Genomic DNA, 11,484 nt, shown 5'->3' with positions numbered 1-11,484 from the left:
TGGGCAAATGATTTGAATGGATATTTCTGCAAAGAAGATATATAAAAGGCCAATAAGCACATTAAAAGATGCTCAATATCAGTAGTCATTAGGAAAACACAAGTGAAAACCACAATATCACTTCACATCGCTAGAATGGCTAAAATTAAAAAGACAGACAATAAAATGTGGAAGATGTGGAAAGATAGGACCTCATATGTTGCTGGTGGGATTGTAAAATGGTACAGCTGATTTGGTGGTTCCTCAAAACATTAAACATGGGGGTGCCTGGGTGGTGCAGTCATTTAAGTGTCGGACTCTTGGTTTCTGCTCAGGTGGTGATCTCATGGTTGTGATCTCGGGGTCGTGAGCTTGAGCCCTGCATGGAGTGCCACATTGGGCTCCATGTGCAATGCAGAATTCGCTTACGACTCTCTCTCCCTTTCCTTCTACTCCTCCCCTCTCCCTCTCTCTCTCTGTCAAATAAATAAATAAATCTTTAAAAAAGGTGGTTAAACATAGAGTCCATATGACTCAGGTAAACACTTATAAGCATATCCCCAAGAAAACTGAAGATATACATATACACAAAAATTTGTACATGATTGTTCATAGCAGCATTTTTTTTGCAATGGCCAAAAATTAGAAACAACCTACTGATGCACATGACACTATTAATACATACAAAGTGTGAATGAATCTCAAAAGAATTTTGCCAAATGAAAGAAGCCAGCAAAAAAGAAAAATGCCTATTGTGTTATTCTGTTTATATAAAATTCTAGAAAATGCAAACTATATAGTAACAGAAAGCCCATCGGTGGTTGCCTGGGGATGGGGGACTGGGGAGTGGATGAAGAGATGGATTACAAAGAGTCAAAAGGAAATTATAGGGAATGATGTAAACTTGATTGTGGCAATGGTTTCACAGAGGTAGGTATATGTCAAAACTTCACAAATTATACACTTTTTGTACATGACATGCAAAATGTGCAGGTTACTGTATGTCAATTATACCTCAATAAAGCTATAAACAAAAAAGGAGCAGGTTTTTGAACAGATGAGCTGCAAGGTCCTTTCCAGCTCTGGTTCTGTGGCACCCATTAGAGGGAATTACCTTGAAGTTCTGTATCAGAATAGTGCTCTGTACTAGAATGCCCAAATCATTGAAACCAAACAGGGGATTTTGCTTGGGTTACTCAGAGACATTCCTTTGTTCTTCACCTTTCTGGGACAGTGTAGACAGAGCCTAAAAGCGCAGTGGAACGACAGAGCAGGGAATACAGAACGGCAAGCCAGTGGGAAGACATCCAGGTCAGAGGAGGAAACTGGGGAAATGACAGCCTAATAAGCTCTTTAAGTCTATGATTCAGTGGATCGGATCGCCATGGACATTCCAGACCAGTGAGGTGTCTCAGGTCCTTGAATGCATAGACATCCCACGGGAGAAAACAATGGAAGACAAGATGGAAATGAGAAATGGCCTTTTTAGGTCTCTTGACCCAAATGCAAGGAGCTGAGAGGATATGGAGGAAGAGGTGGAAGTGTCCCTTCCCTGCAGGAAAGGAGATTATGACTTGATGGGGTCTGGGGAAATCAAATGTAAGTAACCAAAGACCTGGAATGTCAAGCCTCCAGGGATGACTTTAGATGGACGTGCTAGCAGAGCAGAAGGAAGGGGGTGATACCCCCCCCCATTAGCAGTGAAAACCCAGAAGGCAAGGAAGGAAAAGAATGAAAAGCCAAGGGGCACATTTCAAAGTCATTTGTCAGCAGGGCAGCTCCTTAAGTCAGTGCTACGGCTGATAGATCACCTCGTGGGAAGCACTGGTGAAGAGGGACTCAGCCAGGAGGCTCTGTTGCCCTATCCTCAGATTGCACCTGGAGCAGATGTTTGAAAGGAAGACAATCAAAACTCCAAAGACCCAGGGTGACTCCAGGCAACGTTTATACCGGAGGAGAGTAGCATTTTCTTTTGATCCCAGAGGGTGATAAGTTATGAGCTTCAAGTCTGGAGCAGGGGAATTGAGCGTTCTTGTAATTTTATCCTACACAGCAAAGCCGCAGAAACCCTTCCTATTCAGAGGAATGTAGACATCAATATCATACCTCATCTCTACCCTTATTTCTCCTGATGCACCTACAGCTTGTGCAGTGCACCTCCCCATCCCCCCAAAAGTGGTTACATCGGCCAATATCACAACGATTCCTTAAGTTAGTAGGTGTCTCATGGTTTATAAGGCCCCTTCTCCATTATTTCATTTTGATTCTTATTTGAACATTGTTTCTCTCATTTTTTAGGAGAGGCATTGTTTCTCTCATTTTTTAGGAGAGGAACTTGAGGGGTCAGAACAGAGATGTTCAGACTGATCCATCCATTCATCCGTTCATATATTCATTCAAATCATGACTGAACACGTACTATGCATCAGACACTGATTAAATGCTGAAGATATGGTGATGGAACCAGACAGCCACAGTCCTTGCCCTTTTGGGGTTCAGTTTAGTTAAGCTGGGGAGGGGGCCAAGAGACATTAATGCAACACAAATCTAATTGCAAACTAGAGAGATACTATTACAGGGGACTCTCAACCAGTCTGGAGGCCAGAGAAAGCATCTCTTGAGGAAGAGTTATTTGACCTTAGAGCTGAGCTGATGGGTGATGGGTGTTAACCAGGAGATGATAGGGTGGGGTAGAGAGTTTTCTAAGAGGATGGGAGAGTACTGGGAAGGCATTGTGACAGGAAGGGACATGGCATTACAGACAGAAGGAGGGTGAGCAGTAAGAGAGGAGTCTGGAAAGGTGGGCAGGAGCTAGATTATGCAGGGCCTTGCAGACCATGGCCAAGAATTGGGCCTTGATTCACAGAGCCACGGTGGTCCACAGAAGGTTTTCAAGCGGTATGAGACCAGCATGCCCTTACAAGTTGCTGAGGACAGTGATGTGTGAGAAATGACGAAGACAGAACGAGGATGGGGCAGCAGTGACCTAGTGGAATGTACAGACTCAAGAAAGATTTAGAGTTTAAAATTGACAGAAAGTTCATGCTCTTTTGATTCCAACATGCCAGGGATGTGAATGGAGGTAGGGGGGCATAGTGGTTTGAGTGGCAGCCCCCCCAAAATATGTCCATATAATAAACCCTGGAACCTGTGAACGTCGTCTTATTTGGAATAAGGTCTTTGCAGATGTAACTAAGTTAAAGATCTCAAAAGGAGATCAACCTGAATTATTCAAGTGGGCCCTAAATTTAATAAGTGTCTTTGTGAGAGTGAGACAAAGGGAGATCACACAGTCAGAAGAGGAGAAAATTATGGGATGATGATGCAGCCCCCAGCCAAGGAATGCCTGGAGCCATCAGAGGCTGAAAAGGGCAAGGAAAGATTCTCCCCCAGAGACTTCTAGATTTCAGAATTCGGGCCTCCAACACTGAGAGAGAGTAAATTTCTGTTGTTTCAAGCCACCAACAGTTTTGGAAATTTGTTATGGCAGTCTTGGGAAACTAACACATGGGATTTTTCTGTAAAATGGCTACTTTTCTTTTTCTTCCTTTCTTTCCCCCTGACGTGTTACTTTTTAAAGGTTGGTATGCTCTTGTACCCTCTGTGTGTTCAGGAAATGTATGAAAGGCAAAGAAGAGAGAAGCCAAGAAAATCTCAGTCTGTGACTAGGGTTAGGACCCATGTGATGATTGGTACCAATCTCTGATCACTTTAGGGGTACAAACTTGGATTTGGGATCGAGCAAAACTGACCCAGATGAGCCCTCTGACTTTAACCTCATTATTTCAGAGCTCTAAACTCATAACCAAATCAGCACAGACTCAACACCTAGTCCCCAATGGTCTCTGCTCTGGCTCAGTGCACAAAGGTTCCAGACTTGAGATCGGATAACACCCCACCTGATTTAAGTCCAAATAAGATTATCTGGCAAAGTAAGAGGAAGAAAGGTTCGATGGCCCTCTGGGCCTTGGAGATAAACCTGCTCGTTCAGGAGTGGCTATCCTAGGGCCACTCACAAGGGCCTTACTGCCTGAGGAAGGAATTTGCATGCTTCCCCTGGGAGACTAGAGTATTTATAGACCCTGGAGGGGAGGAAGGATGGAGGCCCCTGGGAGACGTCATAGAGGATGTGCAGAGGAAATGAAATTGCTCTGAAAGACCAACAGGAGGAACAGGGACCTGTGTGGCTCTGGGACAGGCAAAGGAGCAGAAGGAATTGGGCAGGAGGCAAGGAAAGGGGGGCAACTCTGTGGGCCTGGGACGGCAGCAGGAGCAGAGCTGTAGATCTTCACCTTCTTGGAGGATCTCTGTTAGGACCTATTCCACTAGCAAACAGTTATCCCTTTGAAGACATTTGAAAGACATGGCTGATTATCTGAATTCCATTGCCATCATATGTTTCAGGAACATGATTATTGTGTCAAATGAGGTGTGTCTGTGAGGGAACTTCTGATGTCTCTTAAATATATAAAAGAGCTGGAGAATGTATGTAGTTTGCAAAGAAGTTGGAAGACCCCTGTGAGTGGAATAAGCATTTCTGGGACACTTGGAGCCCCTTTGGGAGTGGCTGCAAGATGCCCTTGGAAGGGTTTAGCATGCAGTGGGGCTCAGATACAGTGACAAGTACTGGGGATGTAAACACAGGTGGTGCAGTTAGACTACAACATGGCTACTTCTCTCATTTTTGCAATAGTGATAACTTATAATGGTTGGTATTTGACTCTGTGCACTTGGGGGAAGGGCAAGTGTGAAAGACAAGATCTCCACCTATGGGCAGAGTTAGGATCCACTGATGATCAGGATTAGGAGGCATTGGACACCGAGGTGAGAGGAGAATCACACAGCTAGATGCAGAAGAAATCATAGTAAAGTCCAACAAATCCAACAACCAGGTTTTTTTCCTCCAAATGGTCATGAAGGTCTTTTGATTCGTCGACTAGGTTCCAGGCTAGGTTCTGCATAATTAATACCATGCTCTCTGATTAAAATGGTCTCACCCCCACAATGGGTAAGTTAGTCACTGAATATGTCTTAAGCATCTACTCTATGGCAAGCACAGTGCTGGTTGCTCTAGTGGGTATTAGAAGAGTTAGAAAGCTCAACTCTGGCCAATAGAATTCGAAAGACAAATACTTAAAAACGAGGCAGTGAACACTCATGATCTCTGCTGGTGCTTAAGCAGGCAAAGGTCATTTGTCGCGGAGCTAGTTAGCGAGGTATCAAGTAGCAGCTAGCCTCTTCTGCTGTTTTTCAAGTTCCCGTTAAGTAGCTCTAGAAACAGGGGCAGGTTTGAGGCTCTTCTTAAATACTTTTTACTGTTGCTACTATTGAATTTCTTTGTTCATTAATTTAGCTTATGTCTTAGGGACCAAACTGGATGAGTGTATTGCAAAGACACAGCATATTGACATATTGAAAAGACACAGCATGATGAGTGCTCCAGAAGGGCTGGGTTGTAGAACGAGGGTCCTGTGCCTAACCACAGAGTTTGGAGTGCCTTCACAGCCAGCCGGGGCCCTGTTCAGCCAATGAGTGGGAGCTCTCTGCTGGGAAGGCATGGAAGGAAAAGCAGGAGATGGGAGTTACTTGGATCCAGATCCTCATCCTGACTTAGCCATCAGCTTTCTGGTAACCTTGGACAAGTCACTATTCCCTTGTGGGCCTCAGTTTCTCCATCTGCATAATGAGGGGGTTGGGGCTTTTTCTGTTATGAGATTTCTCTGATTGATTACTGGCCAGGCACATCATTCTCCAGAAGTCCTCTCCACACTGTACTTTTTACATTACTCCAGTATTAACAACCACTACACAATTGGGTGTGGGGGACTTTCGTATCTTTTTGTTATTGCTGCTAACTGTGGGTATTGATCCATCTAAGGACCCACTGGACAAGTCGTGATGATTTTGCCCAAATGAAAGTATCCAAATCAGGAAATGATACATATCAGAAACCCAGGGGCGCCTGGGTGGCACAGCGGTTAAGCGTCTGCCTTCGGCTCAGGGCGTGATCCCGGCGTTATGGGATCGAGCCCCACGTCAGGCTCCTCTGCTATGAGCCTGCTTCTTCCTCTCCCACTCCCCCTGCTTGTGTTCCCTCTCTCGCTGGCTGTCTCTATCTGTCGAATAAATAATAAAATCTTTAAAAAAAAAAAAAGAAACCCAGAGTGATTATTATTATGACTATAGAGTTCCTTTCTGCATTCATTTAACATTTATTATTTGCTTTGTACACCAGCACTGCTGGTGAGAACACAAAAATGAGTGAGACATGGTGTTACTATCTCATAGTATTGGTAAGACATAGACACAAATATCTATTAGAATATATAACACTTATATAATGTTTGCCTTACTAGGCGACCTGAGAATTGTACCAAGTACTTTATAGGTATGGATTTATTTAGTCCTTCCAGTAACTCAGGGAGCTAGGTACTAGCCCTTTTTTCAGTTGAGGAACCTAAGACTCAGAAAGAACAAATAATTTGCCCCAAGTTACCTATTTAGTAAGTGACAGAGCTGCCTTACTCCAGCACCCATATGCTTAACCCTTATGCTTCACTGCTTCCTTGATTCAAGACAGTATTAATTCATTGTTATAACTGCAAATACAGTGAGCCTCCAAGACGAGAACAGGACACTTGGAAAGTATAATTCAGGAAGGTTAAGAAAAACTAACTTTCCAAAGGTTCTGGACCTACCTCAATAGCTTTTGCTGCTTGTTCTTTTTTTTCAAATTCCACAAAGGCAAATCCCTTTGGATCTCCAGTAGATTTATAATGTGATATACTCATATAAACAACAGTGCCACATCTCCCAAATACTTTTTCAATCCAGCTGTGATTAACATCTTTGGGAAGTAATTCCTATGATAAATTAGAAGCCATATTAAATATATAAGCACTCTTTCTCAAGGTCAATACATTTTTACTTGTAATATTTTTTAAAAAGTACAAATAAAGTTTTATATGGGGCTAGAGATGTGAGAATTTGCTTCTCAAAGCTCAGTGAGGGAAGAGCCTTCAGTGAGGCCTTTGAAGTTAGGCTGGCCTGGGAAAATTACTTAACCTCTGTAAGCCTCAGTTGCCTCATCTGTAAAATGGGGATGATAAGGAATAGGGCTACTTCATAGGTGTGATTCATTCACTTAAATGAATTAACACGTGTAAAGCATTCAGAACAGTGCTTGACACATGGCACATGGTCAATAAATTTTAGCTATATCAGCATAATAATGCTAATAAGCATTATCATCATTGTCGTCATCATGGGGACAGGCAGAGAGGAATGGGCTGCAACAGGATTGCCCTCTGGTTTCACTGGCTGGACCTACAGGTTAAAAGTTGGGTTGTAAGCTGCCAAAGGTAATCCCTTTTTGTGTTGACTTTGAAGCAGGATGAGCTCTATTTAGAGCAGTTAAACGAAAGTCACTAAAGTGTCCCCTTGCTCAAAAGAGTGAAACTGGGCGTGCCTGGGTGGCTCAGTCAGTTAAGTGTTTGCATTTGGCTCAGGTCATGATCTCAGAGTCCTGGGATCAAGTCCTGCATCGAGCCCTGCCTCGAGCCCCGCATGGGGCTCCCTGCTCAGCCGGGAGTCTGCTTCTCCCTCTCCCTCTGTTCCGCAACCCCTGCCCCGGTCATGCTTTCTCTCTCTCTCAAAAAGATAAATAAAATCTTTTTTAAAAAAGAGCGAAGCTTGATATTACCCTAGGGTAGGACATTGTCTCCCAAAGGCCCCCATTAAAATGAATACCATACCTAGGAGGCAAAACCTTAAACCACTATCACGCATTAACTCCCTGAGTCAAGTGCATGCATCAGATTGGCTCCAGCAGAGACTGGTGCTTTTGGGGAATAAGAAAGTGAGCAGCTGTGATGGCTACTAAAAACACAGGTATGGATGGAGCAGAGCAAAGACTGAGCCTTTCCTTTTTGATCAGTTTCAAGAGGTCAGAGGCCAGATCCCTAAGTGGGAGGGGTGTGTCAGGAAGAAGAGAAAACTAACATTGAATGAGCAACTACTGTGGACGGAGGACCATGCTGCTAAGTTCTTTACTTGCATTATCTCATTTAATCTCGCAAGCATAATAAGGTTTGTACTATTACTACCCTCATTGAACAGCTGAAGAAACGGAGTCTCAGAGAGGTTAAATAACTTTCCCAAGGTTACACAATTAACGAATGAGAACTGAGGAGGCGGAATTTGAATTCAGTTATTTGAAATTCCAAAAGCTGAGTTCTTTCTAATATAGAACAGTGCTCACTCAAACCCAGAGGACAGAGAGCTGGATGAGTCAACTGAACGGTATCAACCAATGGTGGTGAGATACTACACGAAGCAATGCTGAATAGCTTTTACACAGCAGTAATGAGGGTGACAAGTCACAGCATGGCTTCACATAGGTCAGTTTATCCCATCTCTGTGCCCAGTAATACACTGAGTCTTACCCCTGCCCCCAGGATTGCCCCTGACTTTGATTGGAAACTGAGTCTTGCCCCTGACCCAATCCTCACTGCAACAATGCACTTCACAGCTGCTTGCTGCCTCGGGGCAGGAGAGTGGGGGGTGGTTTCACGTACCTTCTCCTCACCCCTGAAGAAAGACCTTAAAACATTTATTTGCTGATATTAACTCAATAGTCTCATCTTCTTGAACAAATGAACAAAGGGAGCACAGAATTACGCCAACAGGTATTTCTTTGACAAGCAGTTTCCAAGTGCCAACCATGTGCTAGGCACTGTCTTAGGTACAATCATTCCCGTGACCTTAAAAGTCTGGTGAGTGGAGACAGATATGAAAACCGGTCCTTTGAATATGACATTAAGAGATACGGGAGCCCATGGGGGTTTCAGAGTGAGCAATCAGATTTGCATTCCTTGCCTCGTGTGCCTCAATTCCAGAATGGGTATGCTGGTGGTGGACCCTCTTCAGCCCTGCAAAGCACAGCGTGCAAACACAAAAGGGCTCCCAACTTATTGCAGGAGTGACCGCTGATGAAAGATACAGCCATAGCTGTTACGAGGAGGGCAAAGTCTCTGCAGGCAAGAGTGGCCTGAGAACGGAGGAAGATGAGATCTTGGATCTGGGACTGGGAAAATGGATTCAATTTGGTTAAATGGAGAGAAGGGTTAGATTAAAACATGATTCTCCCGTGTGTTCAGCTCTTTAAACCTTGCTTTTAGATGCATGCCTTCTATTTACTGAGTGCTGCTTGCCTTAAACACTATTGGTTTGCTTTCCTATTTTTTTCCCTCGTGCATTTTGAAGATTAGGTAAAGTGGGAAAAAGGATTACAGAAAAAGGAAGAACGAATGAGGTGCTTTAACCCAGCACTGTCTGATGGCAATGACTGAAAGCTTCTATTCTGTGCTGTCCAATTCAGTAGCCACTGGCCACATGTTGCTACTAAGCAGTTGAAATGAGGCCAGTGCCATGGAGAAAATGACTTTTTCAATTGATTTTATTTTTTTTATAAGTACTTTTTTTTAAAAAAAATTTTCATTTATTTATTTGACAGAGAGAGAGACAGCCAGCGAGAGAGGGAACACAAGCAGGGGAAGTGGGAGAGGAAGAAGCGGGCTCCCAGCGGAGGAGCCTGATGTGGGGCTCGATCCCAGAATGCCAGGATCATGCCCTGAGCAGAAGGCAGACGCTCAACGACTGAGTCACCCAGGCACCCCTTCAATTGATTTTAAATGTTATTCATATCTACCATATTGGAAAGCACAGCTCTAACCGCTTAGCAAATAGCCCATACACACCCTAGTAAAGGTGCGATGAAATATAAATGCTTCTATTAACCTAGTGTTGGCGGCAAACCGCGTTTGGGGTTGCATGGACTTGATCGATCAGGGACTGGAGGGTCATGGTTCCTAAAAACAACCCTACAAGGGTTTATTCCCCATTTGCGTAGTGCCTTCAGGTACATTATCTCATTTAATCCCATTACAACCCTGAAGAGGGGAGAGTGGAGATGACCATCCTCATGAAATCCAGTAAGTAGGTGACACTAGCAAGGTCCTACAACATGTAAGGGTGGAGACCAGAGGCCAGGTGTTTTTCCTCCTGATTGGAAGACTCTTTCCCGGGGAAATGATGTCATATCCAAATGCCCACTGCTTGCATCCTGGGCCTCATGGGTGATGAGAGACACTCTGCTTCACATGTCTGCCTTTTCCTATTGGGCTGTGGCTCATGGGGCCATAGACAATGAATAGGAACTATATTTTACTCCTCTCCCACTACCTTGATTGAGGCAATAGGGTTGTTTTTGAAAAGTTCATTTATATATTCAAAATTATGTACTGAGCACCCACCCCGTCCCAGTCGGTGTTCTAGGTCTGGGGCTACAGCCATGAACAAAGCAAAGCTCCCTTTCTTGTGGAGCTGACAGTTTTGGCAGGGGGGAGACTGATAATAAATAAATTGTGTATATACTGGATTGTTTCAACATTTCAAAAATATTTTAATTATACCAGGGCCTCTCACATTGTTTATGGCACATGCACACACACACACACACACACACACTGTCCAATGTATTTTTGTGTGTAAAACTGGACCTGCTCTTCAAGAATCTGCCTGGTTAGCTGAAATGTGGAAACACCTTTTGATGTAGTCTTTTAACATGTGTTGAGTGCCACCTATGTGCAGAGTCCAATACTGGGGACTTTGGAAAGATGAAGAAGAATGAGAAGATAAGGTCCTGTCTTAGGGGGTTCCCAGCCCCGTGAAAGAGACAGTCCCTTCCCTTAGGAGCTCCCAGCCTGTAAGAACTGACAGTCTAGCTTGGGAAGGCAAACAACTTCAGGACCCACTTACAAAGGGGAATCCCAAGCAGGGGCAAAATGAATCCAGCCTAGGCTGTTCAGAGTTGGGTAAACTGTCCCCCTCACGATGATGGGGAACAAGAAAGGGGACACCCTCGAAGTTGCTGCTTGTCCCAACAGCGAGGAGGAGCCTCCCCCACCCCCACCCGGGAGTGTGGCAGCCCTTCCTGGATTACTGTTACCCCAGTAAGTCTTCTGGATGAGATGGGATTTGAGGTGCTATTGCAAGAATGAAGAACTGGGAGGCAGGATGGGGTGGGGTGGGCATTCCAAGTAAAGGGTGACTCCTGAGGGCCCCAGGCAATTAAGCAGTCTTGGGCACAAGCCTAAACAGTCACCCCCAATACAAACCCAGCTGAAGATGCCGAGGAGAAAGGAGGGCTAGTGTGTGTTGGGGGGTGTCTTGGGCTGGGGAGTGGCAGCGGGGAAGGAGCCGGTCAGAGTTGGAGGGGATGAGTGGGGACAGCCTGGGCCCGGTCCTCCCTGGAGCGCCCAGGTTCCTTGACAGCCCTTAAGGAAGCGAAGTGAGAAAGGGTTAAATGTGTCCCTCCACCGCCCCAAATGCTTCCTGTGTTTGAAATCTTTCAGGTCTCCGAAACCCTCTGGCCCCCGGCCAGGCGGGCATTGTCCTGGGAGCGGTTGTGGGTTTTCTGAGCGGCCGCCGCCTTTGTTGTGGGGC

This window comes from Ailuropoda melanoleuca, chromosome X, assembly GCF_002007445.2.
Source record: "Ailuropoda melanoleuca isolate Jingjing chromosome X, ASM200744v2, whole genome shotgun sequence".
NCBI lineage: Eukaryota > Metazoa > Chordata > Mammalia > Carnivora > Ursidae > Ailuropoda > Ailuropoda melanoleuca.
The sequence above is the reverse complement of the archived record's forward strand: the minus strand, read 5'-3'. Positions refer to the sequence as shown.